Raw genomic sequence first — 19,185 nt, forward strand, 5'->3', positions numbered from 1 at the left:
GTTGCCGAGGGAAACTTGTGAGGACGATGTAAGGATAGTAGATAAAAGTTAGGGAGACTGAGAGTTAAACAAAGTTAGGTTGTTTCAGACCAGAAGGACAAATATCTGCGTTCCCAAATGGGAAATGAAATGATGTTATAAGCTTAGAAAATTACATTTAGCGTAGTTTTAATATCAGTAAAATTTCTTTAAAATCTTGTCCAATGAGGAAACTTAATTGTTTTTTTTTTTAATAGTCTTAATTATTTTTCTTTTCTGAAAGTATTAGCAGCGGGCCATGTTGAATTATATGTTTATATTTATTGTGTGTCTATATCAACCTTCCTGTCTGTCAAGAAAGCTGACTCACCTCATTGCAACCTAATCTACCGGCTGGTATCAATAAAGTTGGCTGATTGACAATAAGATGAATTTTTGTTTATTCATTGGGTTAACATTTGACAAAATTACAATTTCAACAGCCTGATCGATTCGATCCAAACCAGTAGATGGAAACACATTTACTCTTTTTATTCTTTTTTATGATGTTTTAGAAGTCTGCTCAAAGTTCGCATGACAACTGGATGGAAACATACTCCTTTGACTAGCACCACTTCATCCCTTTGCTAGTTTTATTTTGTTATTTATTATCAATCTATTTCCAAAAGCTGAAAACTAGCCAGGTAAGAACCAGCGTCTTGTTCTGACGCTTTATTTTGTACAAACGGTCTGGGCAGCTGGCGATCAAGAAACGATTGCTTCCTGGAGGCGTGGATTGTGTTGAAGTTTTAAATTTTACCCCATTGCTAACGTTTGCCTAGCTTGACACTAAGAAGCTAACTGGAACTTGCCAGAGCTGTAAACAATCATCCTCCATTGCGAAGAAAAACCAACGTTAATGTTCATAAAATAGAGACAATGACGTTGAGACCAATCAGGAGTGAGGTAGACCAACAAACACTGAAGTGAAGAGTTGAAACATTTCTTACCTGCTCAGATACACGCAGGAAGAGAAAACCATAGCAGTTAGCGTGATATGTGTAGCTTAGGTTAGCGTTAGCGCCGTCCTAGAGAATGTGGCAGTAAAACTCCCAAAGGATGAAAAACAAAAACCCATATGGATGAAATTGCTTGGAAACATCCAGCTCTCCGTTTGCTTTTCCAAGTCGTTTTACGTCTCTCATTACCGTTGGGTACTATTGAGGAAGAATGTATTAAAACTTTGAACAAAACGTTTGGCTCGTCTCTTCCTCAACACAGCCGGGTTCTTCTCGGCGAGCAGCGGCCAGCTGTAAAACGGAACTAACAAGGCGTGTTGACGTCACAGATCACAGAGTTTAATTCCATACAAAGCAATGAACAACAAAGCTGCAGAGATACAGAGATATGCATTTCTCATAAAATAACAACACACAAGGAGAGACAAAAACAAACACGAAACACACAGACAGACAAAGGCGCCCAACGTGGAGAGAAAAAAGATGGCAAAAACTCTCTGTATATTAGCGTTACATGTACTTTATAGTGAGTAGGCGTTTCCTCACTTTAATATATGCAAAGAAGGCGTTCTGTTGTTCAACCAATCAGAGAGCCACCTTGGAAAAACGTCAACCTTCCCCTAAGTTTTAATGACCAAACTCAAGAGTCATTTTAGTTGTTAAAGTTATAAGTTAATTTTCACAAAACCTATTTTACTCTTTTGGACTCAGCATCTCCCAAGATTTGAATCTTTGCCTTATCATGAACAATATTTAAAAGGTGTATCCGAAATTAAACATAGATGTTTCCCAGATTCGAAATCTGTGATCAACTCCAAATGCAGCTCAGAGCCCCTGGGAAACCCCCAACCTTCGACCTCTCGGCAGGGGAAGATATTATTTATGGCCTGCTAATTTAACGCCTTTCAAGAGAATAGTGTTTTGTGGCTGCTCTAAGTTACAGCCCTGCCAGGAGAATGTTTATCTCTGCTTAACATTTGTCCAAATAGGAATGTTTATCTCTTAAACGCACATGGCATGAGATTAGCCATATTAAACACTCAACAATATTCATATTTCCTTAACATTCCCCCTTTTGAGGTCTGAAAATAACAGACCTCAATAAAAATCTACTAAGCCACGCAATACACAACCAAAAACTGAACTCTAAAAGATAAAAGAGATAAGAAAAATCAAAAAATAAAAATTAGAACGTGTAGGCTGATTATACAGCAGTCCCCTTTTTTCAAACAAACCCCAAGGGTAAAAAAGACTTATCCTTTCCATAAAACAAAATCATCATAATACAACCAAAACACAGAACAAACAAAAACCCAAAGTATGAAACAAAAATAAAACAGGGACATTCATAGAAAAATTAATAAGAAAAGCTCTGCAACTTAAAAGACAACATTCATCACAAAATTACAATGTGTCAAAATGAGAAAGACACAAAAGTACAATCTGTTGCTCGCCTTTTTCTGTTTTTTTTTTTTTTTTTTAATGTCCATCGACAGTCTCTCAAAAAATATGAAGTCTTCGTCAGGAAATGTTCAAAAATATGCGCGCAAAAAACGAAAGTCCTTTTCAGAGTTCGCAACGAACGAAAACACGCAATAAAAGTTAATGATGATCCTCTTGTAGCCTGATCCTCCTCGGTTGGAAACCTCAGGTTTCCCACCTGAGCGGCTGTTGCTCACTGAAAATTGGATTATTATGCCAATATAACAGTGAGTTTCAAAAAGAAGGTGAAATCTCTTCCTGAGAAACTAGATCCTGTCACGTGACCCGTCACCGGTTTATAAAACAGACATTTTGTTTCAACATAAGTTTCATTAGCATCAGAAACACACTTACAACATTCTGTAATATCATCATAATCAAACAATGGGTTCACTGAAAAACAATTTTGTGCTTTGTCATTTTCCATCAGGAGAATTACTTCTTACTCTTTTTATCAAATAACGCAGATTTTGAAGGAGATCACATCCAGACGGCACCAGAACAGCTGCTACAAACTGAAATGAGAAAGCAGATGTAAGAGTCTCCAAAAGCATCATTCATTTGTGTATTCAACACAAATATCTTCAATTCACTCGTGTCCGAGTGAATCCTCCCCGCTCGTGGCTCTGTGGCTGCTATCTTTGAAAATATGTGAAACCGCTTCTCCAAGCAGCTGCACACCCCCTCTTAAGACACCAACGTTTGCCGTAAATTCCAGAGTCAGACTTGGAGCTCTGAACTTCAGTCCAGTCTGTATGTAGAAAACCGTGAGCAGATCTCATACCTGTCTCGTTCTGCACATTCGACGTAGGATGTGATCCATTCAACCTACGTTTCAATTATTTCATATCATACCTCCATCCGGTGGAAAACACCAAAACCTTGTAATCACCAGCTTCAAAGGACATGTGTCCAAAGTAATGTTTTGCCAGAATGTTAAACAAATGCAGATCTTTTCTTAAACCAATCTTGTAAAAATAGGATTAAACAAACGAAATAAAACAATAACAAAAGCTTAAAATCGTAGTCGTAAAGCTTACATTCACCATCAAAAAATGAATATCAATATGAATTAAACAGTCCAGTATCAATTACTTTTATAGAAGACTAGATCTTACTGGTTGTTTTTGTCTAAAACATTCAACATACGTTCCTCAAACAAAATTCAAAAGTGACAAACCTGGAGAAATTATAATGTCAATGTATCAGTGAACAAATCCAGACATTTTCAAAATATACCAATTTTACCTAGGTGTTTTGCTTGTCGAATTTAAAGTTTTATTCAAAATCGTTTTAAATGGATATAAATCAAAACAAAAATCAAATTTTAGAAAAATCATTATAATCCCACCTGTGTACTTGTACTGATTAGTGATACTTAATCAAGAACAGATTCTTCAAAACATTTCTTAAAACGTTTTACTCCATTAAATTAATGCTCTGAAAATGGCCAGCGCAATAATATTTTTAATTTCTATAATTATTTTTCCCAAGTTAATTAACCAAAATATGCTTCATTATCACTATAAATTTTTCTATTGGTTTCAAAATACTTTAGCCCATTGTCAGAACATCTTTCAACGGAGAACAACTCAAATCCATTTAAAATAAGCACATATATTACCAGACCATATTTTCCTTTCACTTTTATGTATAGCACAGATCAGACATGTTCTTCAAAAGTTTTGTTTAAGTAATATAAATTTCAGTAATCTCTAATTAAGTAAAATAAACCCATAAAAATAAAAACATAACATATTCTCCCCCTTTTGATGATGCATTAACTATTAAATGCAACATCATTTCCAGTACCTGAAATAAAAATGTTGATGAAACAGGGTTAACATTTTAGCCGAGAACCCCACCGATATGCAATGCTGCCTTTTTCTAAAAAGTAAAGTTTGCAAAACAAACAGAATATGTCATTTAAGCATGTGTTAAACCTTCAAGAATACGATGTTCCCAAAATACTTCACATTACAGTTTTAAAGCTGATTATTTCATCGTACTCTTATGACTCACAAATAGCATGTTTACTAATTAAAACACTGTGATGGTCTTGCCTACACCAGCCAGAGAGACGTTGAAGAAAAAATCAAAACACAGTAAACAAAGAAAAATCCAAAAAATAATAAATTGGGCCCAAACTGAGATCAACATAATCAAAACACAATTCAGGTATGTAATAGAACGACTCAAGGCACAAACGGACTTACCAAGACACGAGGGAAACCTAGATAATGGCTGATCAGACCATTAACACACACCAAAGGGTAATTAAACACACAAACTTAACAAATACAGGTCAGTATATCACTAAATTTACAAATGAAAGAAATTAAACTAAAGACCAAAGTTCCCTGTCCCCTGGTGAACGGGTCCAGGGGAAACTAGTAACTCCAAAGAAAAAAATTAATTTGTAATACTTAACAAAATAGACAGAGAACTGACTCGAATAGCTAAATAAAAAGTCAGACTAAGGAAAACAAATTTAAAAACAAAAATCTAAACTATTCCCCAAACAATATATAAAATAATATGAAAAGAAAACAGAAAATCATTACCAAGAGTATCTGTGTGTGACAGACTCAGTGTTTTGATGCTAGAAACTTAAATTCAACCTTTTCCACATTAGTCCTTGCTCACAATTTATGTGCTTTGTCAAACTATTTACTTAAAAGAGAAAATGTTCCACTAAAGCTAGGAAACCAAACAGCATCAAAATCCGGCGTCATGTGATGATAGTGACTCTCTACAACTTTCCATAATCTACAATGTCAAACAAAACCCCAGAATTTAAACAGCCAACCTCCATGCACCTAAAAAATGAAATCCTTTGTACTTTTATATTGCACAATTTATATTTTAAAACCGCTACACTAGTCCGAGCAATCTCTATTGTCAGACCATAAAACAAAGACTTAAGCCCACCATAAAACCCCCTTTCACTTCTCGGAGGGGCCGACTGCATGGCAGGAAAGAGAGCCAATTTGTATTTCAGGAGGAACTCCCAATTCTGTTGCTACTTTTGTTTGCACTGAAATCATCAGACATGTTCTGGTTTCATCTAAGTTTAATTTGAACTTAAAACCTGTTTGGGGTACCTTCCGGCGTTCCACCACTAAAATTGTAACTTATATACTGATATTTTGTCAGGAGGTACTTTAAACGACGGGAGAGACAATGTTTTGCCTTACAGTTGCTTGTTCTTGTCTGCTGAGCTGCTGTGAGCAGAGGTTACTTCGCACTTGAAATTAGTGGTATGCAAAGAGGCTTCACATGTTAATTAGTTGAATCTAGTGGGGGTAGAAGTTACAGCACAGCTCTGAAGCTCCCCTGGTGGGCTGCTGTGAGTGGGAGTTGTAACTCCTCCCTGGGCTTAGACATACTTGTCGCTTTTTCCTGTTTTGTTCTATTTATGTATTTTTCTTTATTTTCTTATTTTATTTGCAGCCCTCTCGTCTTTCTGTAGGCACTATTTAATCATCTCTCATTACAGTTTAATATTGATTCTCTACAATAGGTCCATATGATCCTTTCTTTTTCATTAACCAATAAGTTATGTCGAACGTAATGTTATCCTTTAACAACAAATCTTGTAAATCTTAGCAAACATTTCCATATTTAATCAATTTCTATTTAACAAGAGAGGTACTTCTGATTTATTCTGTGTTAAATCCTCAATAAGTCCTGTAGATTTAATGATATTTATCTATCTTAAAGGTTTGGTCAGTATAAAAGATGATTGTGAAAATATCTAGAATCAGCTGCATGCTACAGTTTGTTGTTATCTGATCAATCCCTCTTACAGTTAGAGCCTGTTTCCCTAAAGATCTTTCCTGTTTCTCCTTTATCCTCAACTCATTCAAAAGGTCCTATTGTAACTCACTGTATTTTATTCAATGTCCCTACTACCGTCACAGCCTGAGAAGGAATGATTAACATTTTTATCCACTATGTTAGTTCTCAAGTCTATAGAAATTTTTATTTAATTTATTTTATTGCTCTACCTAATCATTTATGTATTTATCTATTAATTTGCCAATACATCATTTCCACAATCCTGGCTTATTCTTTCTTTCTTTATTTATTTATTTAACCTTAGAACCCATAATTTATTTTCAATTTGTTCAGATGTTTTATTGTATCAGGATTCTATCTTTCAATAACCTTCCAATCTTTACACTGCAGGTCACACTAACTGCTGTTATTGCCTAATTTTAATAATTTAGTCCAGTTTAACACATAGGGTGTTCTAAAAACTGGAAATTGTTACACCACGAGACAGCACTAAAAAAATATACTCTGTAGAGTAATTTCTACTTCAACTTGGTGTCCCAAGTGAGAAATTCTTGCCTATGGCATCTGCTGACAGAGGTGCTGTTTACATTCCCGTTGTATTTAAATGACATAAAATACCAAGTGGTATCCTATCTCCAATCATACAATCTTTCACACCAACATGAATTACACCACAAACGAAGACATACAACACAAACACAACACATCTGGCCAGTTTTATAGTCAGTCCAAGTGTCAGTCCGTCCCCATTATTTTATCAAATTGCAGTCTAATTTTAAATTGTAGTGAAGCTTCAGGAATTTGCCAATGTTTTGTCAACATGTTTCAAGATTTAATTTAATTAATTTCAACTCTAGTTGTCAGGAACCTGTATTAAATATCGTGCACGTTCACAAAGAGACATGTCAAAATTGTTCAGCAATCAGTCATTTCCCGCTATCTGGTACCAGTATTACACTCAACCCTTAATTTAAAACCAAAACACCACGTGTTTTCTGTACTTCACTTTTCAAAACACCACGCAGCAAAATCAATGCGAATTCACACAAACAGCGCTATTCACACCACTTAACACTCCGCTTAAACACACAGCCAGCCCGAACTCGCACCCGCACACACACGGCCACACAGATACACACGCAGACACACGCAGAGCCTCGTGGCGGCAAGAAGCACAGATCGCCACACAGAGAGACACATAGACACACAACACAGTTTTTGAGAAAAACAGGGGGGGGATAAAATAGAAAATATAAACCCGGCGCCGGTTACAAAAATATAAGATGCATCTTTTTACCCGGGTGCACTCTCAGTCCTTAATCTACCACAGAAGGGTGATACAACCCGCTTTTAGTCCTTAATCTACCACAGAAGGGTGATACAACCCGCTTTTAGTCCTTAATCTACCACAGAAGGGTGATACAACCCGCTTTGAGTCCTTAATCTACCACAGAAGGGTGATACAACCCGCTTTTAGTCCTTAATCTACCACAGAAGGGTGATACAACCCAGACACAAACTTTCCCAATTTTTTCGAAGGGACAGAATTAAGCCTTCAGGAAAAATTCACTTAAAACCTAGCCTTATAACAGCGGTAACGTTAATCCGACTGCTTGGACCTGCCACGGTCCTCTGTTCCCGTGTCTATTCAAATCTATTAACAACAAAGTCTTTTAGAAGTACCTTCATACATCCGCAGTTTTCCATCCCTGTAGTCACACACCAAAACAGTCAGCACCGATCGCCCACGTGTCGTAGACACGGAAACAAATCAAAGAGTCTTACCCGACTGTAGCGTCTGAGCCGAACCGGGCCAGCGCGTGACAGAGCCGCCCGCTCAGAATCCGCAACCGGACGAGCCCCCAAATTATTGAGGAAGAATGTATTAAAACTTTGAACAAAACGTTTGGCTCGTCTCTTCCTCAACACAGCCGGGTTCTTCTCGGCGAGCAGCGGCCAGCTGTAAAACGGAACTAACAAGGCGTGTTGACGTCACAGATCACAGAGTTTAATTCCATACAAAGCAATGAACAACAAAGCTGCAGAGATACAGAGATATGCCTTTCTCATAAAATAACAACACACAAGGAGAGACAAAAACAAACACGAAACACACAGACAGACAAAGGCGCCCAACGTGGAGAGAAAAAAGATGGCAAAAACTCTCTGTATATTAGCGTTACATGTACTTTATAGTGAGTAGGCGTTTCCTCACTTTAATATATGCAAAGAAGGCGTTCTGTTGTTCAACCAATCAGAGAGCCACCTTGGAAAAACGTCAACCTTCCCCTAAGTTTTAATGACCAAACTCAAGAGTCATTTTAGTTGTTAAAGTTATAAGTTAATTTTCACAAAACCTATTTTACTCTTTTGGACTCAGCATCTCCCAAGATTTGAATCTTTGCCTTATCATGAACAATATTTAAAAGGTGTATCCGAAATTAAACATAGATGTTTCCCAGATTCGAAATCTGTGATCAACTCCAAATGCAGCTCAGAGCCCCTGGGAAACCCCCAACCTTCGACCTCTCGGCAGGGGAAGATATTATTTATGGCCTGCTAATTTAACGCCTTTCAAGAGAATAGTGTTTTGTGGCTGCTCTAAGTTACAGCCCTGCCAGGAGAATGTTTATCTCTGCTTAACATTTGTCCAAATAGGAATGTTTATCTCTTAAACGCACATGGCATGAGATTAGCCATATTAAACACTCAACAATATTCATATTTCCTTAACAGTACAAAAAAGAACAATTTAAAAAGTCCCTAACGGAAACTGCATTTGACAAATCAGATCTTTTAACACCACCAGTCCCTCTCACCGGCTACCCTTCGAGTGTAATTCTCGTTAGCTTCAGCCCTAATTGTGTTATTGCTGTAATGAAGTATTTTGGCGGTTCGCTTCTTTGAGAAAACAAATGGGAGTTGGAGAAAAGTTCACAGAGGAAGGAGAGCTTTTTTGAGGCTCTTCCAAGGAAAGTCTCTTCAATCAGGCTCCTGTCAAAACGCTCTGGTGTCTTCCTCTTTAACTTCACTCTGAGTTCAGGAAAAGCCGTGGACGTACTTGTGAACGTTTTGTAGCGCTCTGGCTAACCGGATTGAAGAACTCCAAGTGCTTTGACTGAAATGCAAGTCATTTTAGCAGCAGGTCTCCAAAGCGGTAAAGAGAAGTTTAATTCCTAAAATTCCAGCTGCGGAATATGGGATGTTTGGATTTGCAATATCACGTTGAGTGATCTTGACACGAGCTTCCTATAGCTGAATTAAAACAAAAACCAATCCAAACACTCCATATAAGCTAGAGTCTTACTCTTTGCATTAAACCACAGTCACGGAAAAAAGAGAAACCAGGACAGGTTTAGATTTTATCAGACCTCAGAGAGATGAATAAATACTTTCTGCGTTTCCTTATTTGCTGACTGCATGAAGCATGAACACTTCAGGAAGCAAAAACTGACAGCAGCACGCACAGAAAAATACTCTCCATAAAACTCAATAAAGATATGTACTGTCACATTTTGTCAAGTTACAACCCCAACCTAAATGTATTCAACTGGGATTTTATGTGATAGGTCAGCACAAAGTAGAATATAATTATGAAGTGAACAAAATATATACAAATATGTAGAAAAAGCGTAGTACAGATTTCAGCTGGAGGAGCGTGAGGGGGGACCAGGTGGTGTCAGAAGGTTGGAAGGAAAATGAGAAGGAAATCAAGCAAACTCCACTTTGATTCACAAATTCTCTGAACAGTAAAAATTAACAGATTTTTAAGTAAGAAAATCTATGAAACTCGGCTAAATTTGGAAGTGCCGACCCTTAGTACAAAGCAATAGCTCAGAGCACACAATTAAATAAAAATATAACAGCTAAATAAAATTGGGGTACAAGTCTTAGTCTTAATTACTGTGTTGTTTTCTTATTTTCTAAAACTACGTGCTCTATAAATGCTCTCTCTGATGAACTCACGCTCAAAATGACCCTTGCAGCCCTCGACGGCGCATTAAAGCGTTGTTTGTGACCGAATTGTCCGGCAGATGGGCACCGAGATATTCGACGTAAAACATTATTTTACCCACTGATTTGCTTCTTTCACATTGTGCTATTGCTATTATTTCATTCAGATTTTCGCTGCATTAATTTCACCATGTGCTGACATGATTCCATCCAAAGCAGAGTCTGAACACGGGGCGGCAGTTTCACACCGGTTCTGCTCTCTCTCTCTCTCTCTCTCTCTCTCTTCCTCGTCCTCACGCACGAAGGCGCAACATAGAAGCTAGTTGAGTTTTTTCCTCAGTGAAGTTACTTTCCCTTTGTCGAGCTCTCAAGCCTAAACCAGGCCACATGTCCAGTGTTTTATTGCCCTTTTCTTTGTTCCAGTTTGGCGCTGTTTTCTCCACGTCTGGACATCATCAGCCCCCCCTCCCTCCTCCATCTCTATCTCTGACACACACCAGCTTTACACACACGCCTTTCTCTTCTCTTCCTCTCCCCTCTTCATGTGTCCACGCTCAGTGGTAATATTGCTACATAATCGCTGTTTTCCTGACACTTCATATCATTATTTAGATCATTATTCTTGAAGGTATTTTTCTGTATTTTGTTCCCTTTATCATAGTAATTTATTAGCTGATTTAATTATTCACTATCTTCACACCAGTAGACAGATTGCATGATTAGTGGGTCCAGTACTGAGGTTAGTGGCTCATTTGACTGTAAGGTTAATCTATTTTCGTTAAAGCGGCGGTGTTATGTAAAATCTACCTTTTTAAGCTTTACATCATGCTATAATAATAAAAAAATAATCAAAAAACAAACCCAAAGTGTTGCCTTGAGTCCTTTATGCATGTTTGAGAAATCCTTTAATCTCCACGGCAACCATTCAGCTGTGGGAAGACCACCTGGGTGGACCTAGCTTCAAGGACGAAGCTTTCCAACTTTCCATCTTCTCTCTTACAGAGAAACCCCGCTCCATACCTCTCTCACCTCCTGCAGACTAGCCCGCAGCAATTAGCAACCCCATTGGTTTAACTGCACATCCGCTGAGCTCTTTATAGGAGCTACTTCAAACGCTGGTAAAAACGTTGTTAAAGGGTTAATAGAGGAGCCATGTTATTATGACTTGCTAAAGGTGGAGTTTCAGAAAGAGCAGGAGTTTCTTAAAGAAACAGAGGCCCAATTTGTTTGACATACAGCATTTTTACAACGGTTGACGTTAACATAGGTACTTGATTGCGCTCCTTTAATAAATTTGCATATTTTGGAGAAAAGTTAATTGTGTTTATTCAGGTGTACACAAATGGGAAGAAATTTCAGTCCATAGTTGTTAAAAGTCGCTAGATACAATATTTTTCCTGCGTAACAGCACACAGAGTTGGTCCAACAATGGATCAACCTGGGCGCTCTAGAACTGGACAATACGGCTGAAAATCGTATCATGATACGAGCATTTCATTATCAGCCGATATCGATAATTATTGATTACTTTATATCTGAAATAGTGCCACTCCGGTGGAGTGACCTTTCCTGTTTCATCCAGTTTCCACTCCATGCCATTTCTTTAAGGCATGGCGGCAAAACATGAAACTGCTGCTGCGCATGGCATATAACAGGTTGTTGCTAGGTAACCAAAGAGCAGTGGTTGATGCCACCAATCCTGCTTAGCTAGCAGTGAAGCCTTTCTTCTTCCTACATTCCCCAGAATGCTGTGCAGTTCTGAATCATAATTCAATGAGATTATTGAATATTTCATCAGATGTATTAACTATTGATATTGATCACATTTGTCACAATATATATTATATATTATTGTCCAACCCTATGGTGCCCCTTAATACAAGATCACAATGTTAAGATTTTTTATAAGAAAAATATATATATATAAAACCATATGTATTTCTCCCACATTACAGTTAATCACTACAATTTGTTTGTCTATTACATAAAATGCCCATAAAATACACTGGTGGTTATGATTATTGCAGCATAAAAACAAGCAGAAATTCAACTAACCTACTGTAGATATTTTTGGAGTACAAAAGGCTCTTTCATTCTGCCAAGAAGATTTTCAACCGAAACAAAGAAATTACGCCATACATCCAAATGGTTCAGGTTGTTAGGCGTCTGAAAGAACTACTTTCAGTGCAGCTTCCATTTATGCTAAATGAAGCTGTCAAATCCAGAATCTGAAAGCCATTTCCTTTCACCAGGACAGACGTTGAGTACAGTAGCCGCTGCCGGACACAGTGTCGCGTATCCAACCCTGTCTGCGACCTGCGCCGTCCGCACAGAGGGCGCAGACTGCAATTAGTAACGTATTAACTCGTGGCCAAGGCAGAGTCTGGATTACGTCGAGAATCTGCAAGGGTTTCGAGTGAAACGTCTCTGACAGAATAATGACTGAGGGGAGAAAGCGGCGGCGTCTCACGGCAATTTATTCCCCTCCATCCCAAAGGATTTCACATCCCGTAACCGGCAAACGCCGATCAAGCTGCGACAATTCAAACACACAAACGTTGGGTAACGAAGCAATCTCGATTTGCCTAAATATTCACATTTTTAAATTGAGTTTTTATGAGCCCCAATTATTTAGATGAAGAGTCAATTTTAAATTGGTTTCATGGAGGACATGTGAGCAGTCGGGTGTCTTTGATCAGTCGAAGTCATTTGACTTTGGAGAATCATTGAGAAATTCACATGGGAGAATGAAGGAGAATAAAATGTTCTCCATCCAAAACAGGAAAATATTACATGGCTTGGGTTGTACTGAAAAGTATGACGGTGTATTAGGGAAATTGGAGCTTCCAAAAAAGGTAAGAAATTCCTGATTAAGAAATTTTGAGTCTAATCTTCTACAATAAACAAGAACATTTCTGAGCTTGAAATGTGTAAACTTTGCTAGAATATTCTTGTTTTCCAGCCCCATAGAATTATTTTATAGCATAATCACATAACTATGTTAACTTCAGTTGTTTTGAAAAGGCTAAATATATCAAACATAACTTAAAACTAATTTGACTTAGGAATTTAACACCTTGAAATTCGGCCTTTGTCTCTTTAAGAGCTCCTGCTCTCTCGGAAGCTCCGCCCTCAGCAAGTCATCTCAACATGGCTCCTCTATTAACCCTTTAACTACGTTTTTTGCTGAGAAGCAGCTCCTAAAATGAGCAGTTCCACCAGGTGTTTGCTAATTGCTGCTGGCTAGTCTAAAGGAGCCGAGTGGGAAAGTTGCTTGGAAGCAGCAGCTTCATCCTCAAAGGCGGTCTCGGCCCACCCAGATGTTTTGCGCAGCCGAATGGTTGCCATGGAGATTAAAAAAATTTCTCAAGACAAGCGTGAAAGAATCAAAGCAACACTCCAGGTTTTGTTTTTGATGAGGGGATAACATTATAACACGATGTGAAGCTCCAAAAAGTCCATTTGACATCACGCCGTCCATTTGTTCACTGGCGCTCTCAGGCTTTTGCCCTCCCCTGACCCCATTTTCTTTCACGATCTGTAACATGTGAAAAGCTTAATATAGACTCTGGTCGGTTTCCTGTAAAACTTTAGCTCGTGTTTGACGAGCCGCGCGGTAAAGGTGAGTCACGTCTCCTGCCGTCGATCACCTTGCGGCGTTGTCGTGGATTTGACTGCTTTACGCCCTGGATGGATGGATGGATGGATGGATGGGGCCACAGTCTCTGTGACCACTCGCTGCTGGCTTTGCACATGTGACCCTCCTCTACTCTGGACATCAAAACAAAATGTTCCGATTTTTATGGATTAATTGTGTTTGATTTGTAGGGAAACCTTGCACCGGAGGCAGAGAAAGACGTCACCAGAGTGAGCTACTTGTGTCGATGCTTTATGAGCAAAGCCGCAATTTTCGGTCTGGGTCTTAATAAGGGAAAATGGGTAAGGTAATGGGAAGGGAACGATTCAAAATACACAACCAAGCAAGGATGTTTACAGCCCTTTTAGAGCAAGAAGCTAAAGTTGTAAAATGCAAACCTCCGCCCACCGCAAAAAGAACTCGAGGAATAATTGCGTTCATTCTTTTTAGATCTACAAACGCAACTCCTTTGTCATTTATCTCCGATCTCTGGCTGCAGAAACAAGTTACACACGCTGGTAGGAACACATAAAAAAAAAAAAAAGCTCTTCATCTACACTTAAATATAGTGACGCTGTGGTGGTTTAGTGTGAATTTCACTTTTTCCTTTAATTTTAGCTAAATTTTAGGCCGTGTCCACATGACGGTTGAATGTTCACAATATTTTTATGGCTTCCAATAAAAATAAAATGTATTTTTGAAAGAGCTGACATCCTGCCACCAAGTTACATCCAAAACAGAGAAGATGGCGTAAAGCTGGCACGGTGTTGCCAAGACGTCATCGGTCACAAAAAAAAAACAATGTTGCATTGCTGGTCGAGTTTAAATGCTGTTTCGGTGTCGGGTCAAGTCAACTTGTTTCACGAAGCAGGTTTCGTACAACGGTCTGATGTGCTGGAAAAGAAATGTAAAAAAACAAGAGAGATAAAGAGAATCAATGAGAAAAAAAACAATAGTTCTAGCAAGAGCCCATAAAATAAAAAAAATAATAAGTGATGGCAGTAAAATGACGAGAATCAAATTTCTATAAACCAGAATAGACAAGCCTGGCTTAAATCTTGCGAGAGTAAATATGTTTCGAGTTGACAAAAATGAAGCTTTTGCGATTTTCTCCATGAGAGCGTCAGTAAATATCAGCAAATTCAAAAATATGATTAAGCGAGAGGAACGTTGGAGAAGCCTGTTACAAATGGGAATATTTTTCAAAAACAATGTTGACATGAATGCTGGGCCGTTCAGTCGCAGTCATACGGTGACCTAAAAAAAAATAAGCGACCTACTATTTATTTTTTTATCATAACCTTTAGTTATCACAACAGCGCCACAAAATATCGCAATGAAACTCTGAGGTCGTATTGCCCGCTCCGTAGTTTTAAAGACGAAAAACAAAATTTTAGTTTTCAGTTAAAAAACCCCCCTAAAACCTCGTTTTTAGTTTAGCAAAGCTGACGTCAAATTCAGTTTTAAGATTTTTAAAAGAAAGAGGAGAAAGTAAAAACCAAATCAAATATAAAATCCCAATAAAATTGACTTCAGCTTGTCGCCGTAACGCGACAAAAACGTGGGGAAGTTGGAGGACTTTTCATTTTTCTCTGCAGATTTTGTGTTTAGTTTCCTACAGTGTGTGTGTACGCTGAGCATATCGTTCTTCCTTTTAGGTTTTTTTTTTTCGTTTGTTTGTTTTTTCTGTGCACGTGTGGGCGTGTGTGTGTGTGTGTGTGTGTGTGTGTGAGCTGAATTTACAGCAAACCTACTAACCTGTCACTTCTGTTGCGCTTCCCAAACGTGGGAACGTGCCAGTGGAAAAAGCCCTCATGATTTTAGAGCTGCTTTTTTCCCAGCACCCAACACCGGTCTTTTTCTCTCCCTCTCCGTTTTGGCACGAGACTGAGGAAAACCCTCGGTTTGTGTGCGTGCGTGTGTGTGTGTGTGTGTGTGTGTGTGTGTGTGTGTGTGTGTGTGTGTGTGTGTGTGTGTATACGCCCTCGCACCTCGTCACCTCTGATGCTGCATTGGGAAGCCCTCTTTGCCAGGAGAGCCCCAGACTGGCAGGCATACCGAACGCCTACGCACACGCCTGCAGACAACACGTGAGCACACACGCGCACGCACGCTTTTTTATTTTTAATGTGCATGTACACACAAATCGTTTTATTGCACACACTCATGTTGGAATATTTTCCATCGTTTTATTGTTTCTGCCATAACGGCGGCAGTAAAAGTCCGCGGAGCGGGGGCCCTCGCGCTCCAACGTAAACAGTAGGAAGTGAAGTTGACGCTCGCCTCCGGTTACCGACGTCGCGTTGCCGTCGAAGAAACCGAGTCGCACGAGTCTAAAAGGAAACCAGTAAAACGCAGTGGCAGTTCCTTTAGTCACTCCACATTGGTAAATGTGAACAATTCCTCACTGTGGAACTTTTACTGATCAGTATTTCCGAGTGTGGACAAAAAGAAAGAAAGAAAAAAAGAAAGAAAACGCTGGAAAATGCCTGGATGCCAGACCTAAATACTGAAGCTAAAACATTAGCTCTGAGATGTCAGATTTTTTTGTTTTTGTTTTCATTACTGGATTTTTTCCTTCTGACCTTTATTTCTTTGCATGCCCTCATTAGATCCTGTCTTGTTTTGCTCTAACAAATTGGCCAAGTAGAAAAGTCTCGATCTGAACCGGCGTGTTCGTAGGAGGTCGTTTGCTGAGTAGAAGGTTGGTGGTCAGCCTGGCATTTCCCCGCAGCGTTCTGAGTGCTTTGGCCGGTTTGCTGAACTGAAAATGTGGCAATCAAGGGGATCAAGACGTGTGAGGAAAATTACGAGGAAAAAGCAAGAAAACCATATCTAACGAGGGAGTGCGGCTTGTTAACAAGACCATAAATCCAGACCGTTTGCATCAGCATGTGAATTTCTCGCCACCTTGATGGTAAATTATATGTCCATCTGCTGGTTTCCTGCGATGTTGGTGGGTTGAAGGCCGTCTCCGGCGGTCAAGAGGCTGGGTACACCCAACACAAGTCAGCAGCCCATCAAAAGTACAGCACAGAGACGCAGGAGACAAACTACCACTGGTAAATGGACTGAACATATATGGATTTCTATCTGGTCACACAGACTGGACAGTGGGAAGATAACCAAATACCAAAAGATAACAGAGAGAGCTTGTAGCTTCCACAAAGAATTGGATTTAAACCGAGGGCTAGTTTGATGCAACGTAACAATAACTGTGTCGCCGGCTGCATTGGAAACAGACTTGTTACAAACATTTCTTCACGCTATAATTATGACCTTCAACATATTTCACTACGATGTTTGATAATGGAGCAATCGAACCTACAATGAGATGGTTTTATGTCAGAAGGCGGAGCTGTGACGTACCGCTGGAACCTACCGCGGTTCTTAGATGCCGTTCCTTCCACTGAAGGAAGGCAGAGCTGTGACAAGTTTAAAGCAAGGCTAAAAAAATTTACACAAAAATGTCAAAATTTACATAAAAATTATTACTATTGTTAATATTTAGAACGTTTATCAGCTACAACAACAACAAAAAAAGTTGCTTTAGGAGGGTAGTCAGACTTTCAACATATAGGCAGAGCTACAACAGAATGATTTTTATCAGGACTCGAACTTTGACACATTCATTTTGATTAATTAATGACAGATTTTAACATGTAAAAAATTTGAACGCTATTAATCGCATTTTTTGAAACACAAGGGTTCCGGCCGGAGCACGTTTCCCGTACAACCGTCAATCTGACGCACAGGTGATGAAGCTGCTTCCGTTGGTGTTTGCTTAAAAGAAGCAATCTGATTGGATGCTGGGAAAGACTTGTGTTGAAGTTAGCCTGTCAGAGAAGCTCATCAAGGCTAAAATAGCATTTTAATGCTAAACATGTTTCAGCAGCACAGATGCTAATGTTAGCGTCCACATTTCTAAAGATGGATTTCTGAATGGGTATAATATCTCTTTTCACCAATCTGACGGTCGACGCTGATAAGAGACTAAAACAATTGTTGAGCTCACGTCTATTTATTCAATAAATTAGCAGCAAAAATGGTTTTGAGTTAAAATTATTTTGTCAATATACAGTTCATACATAAATAAATAATTACAAACCCTGCAATTAACTCATTTTTAAACTTTTAATTGAAGTCCCACCGCTGGTTTAGGACAAATCAGATTTATGTGACGGAATGACCCAGTCAAAGTCCAGTCCTAAAACCAATTGATAATCTGTGACAAGACTTTCAAAGTCTGACTTGAACGAGCTTCGGCTTTGCACAAATTCATATTTTCATATCTGATCAAAACCCAATGAAAGTCATTGAAGTTTGTGGGTGTGAATGCTTACTGCATGTCTGCTCTTCATCTAAGATTTCAACTAATTTCATCATCGGATCGTTCCGTTAATATCGCAGCAAGGCTCTTCTGATCTGTTCTTAATAAATCGGACGCCTGTATTTGTTTATTTCGCTTTCGTTGCCTCCTTCCCAACACCAACGTTAATAGATTTCTCACCGCTTGATGTGGTTTCGTCCTGACAGTCAGATAGTGGCGCATGTGCTTACGATTTGGTGGAGGTTTTTTTTTTTTACCGTCGGTGGAAGATGGTTGGGCCGCTGACAGGCCGCACTGCGGGAGACGTCGCAGGTCGACGTCGCTGCTGGGGTCGGGGGCGAGGGAGGGGGCGCAATGATGTCAAACGTCTTTATGATGATGAGCGATATGGAATCTGTGTCTGTGCGCGCTCAACGCCGAGAAAGCCAACCAGGTGGTGCCCAGTTGTTTGTTGCCGTCAGGGTGGTCTTATGATCTGAAATCAATCCTCATTACTGTTAATCACATGCACACATGGACAATCAGCCAGTTTAATCACGCTGCACATGTGTTACATTAACATTTTCTATCGCAGCTGGCATGAAAATTGTGCAAAAAAAGAAAAAAAACCTTGTCTACATATCTGCTTAGCTGCGTTGTTATTCGTGTCGACAGCTTACATAACTCCTGAGCCTTTGATCCGTCATGTGTCACAAATATGAGAGACATAAAAACCACGATGTCAGCAAATGTGTACGAAAGTAAAAACTTTATCAAAGTCGTTGAAACGTCTAAACCGTTTTGGCAAAATTATTACGTTACCTCTCCTTAAAGACAATTTAATGTGCAACATCCCACTTGAATTACATATAATAATTTTGATCTTCCTTGCTATAACAGCATCCACTCTTCTGGGAAGGTTTAAAAGTGAGTTTATGTTTTTTGGGGTTTTTTTTTACCATTTGTGAGGTCAGACACTGATGTTGGACAAGAAGGCCTAGTTAGTAGTTTTGACTCAACTTTAT

The 19,185-nt window shown here is 39.0% G+C and overlaps 1 long non-coding RNA gene across 1 annotated transcript; it reads left to right on the forward strand.

Annotated features, from left to right (window-relative positions):
- Positions 1-2,331: 2,331 nt before the first annotated feature.
- LOC114151730 (uncharacterized) lies at positions 2,332-17,697 on the forward strand. Its single transcript, XR_003596993.1, has 3 exons — positions 2,332-2,628; positions 16,192-16,198; positions 17,687-17,697. It is a non-coding gene; the product is annotated as an uncharacterized LOC114151730 (long non-coding RNA).
- Positions 17,698-19,185: the final 1,488 nt, after the last annotated feature.

The sequence above is a fragment of the Xiphophorus couchianus genome, chromosome 10 (assembly GCF_001444195.1).
Source record: "Xiphophorus couchianus chromosome 10, X_couchianus-1.0, whole genome shotgun sequence".
NCBI classification, from domain to species: Eukaryota; Metazoa; Chordata; class Actinopteri; order Cyprinodontiformes; family Poeciliidae; genus Xiphophorus; species Xiphophorus couchianus.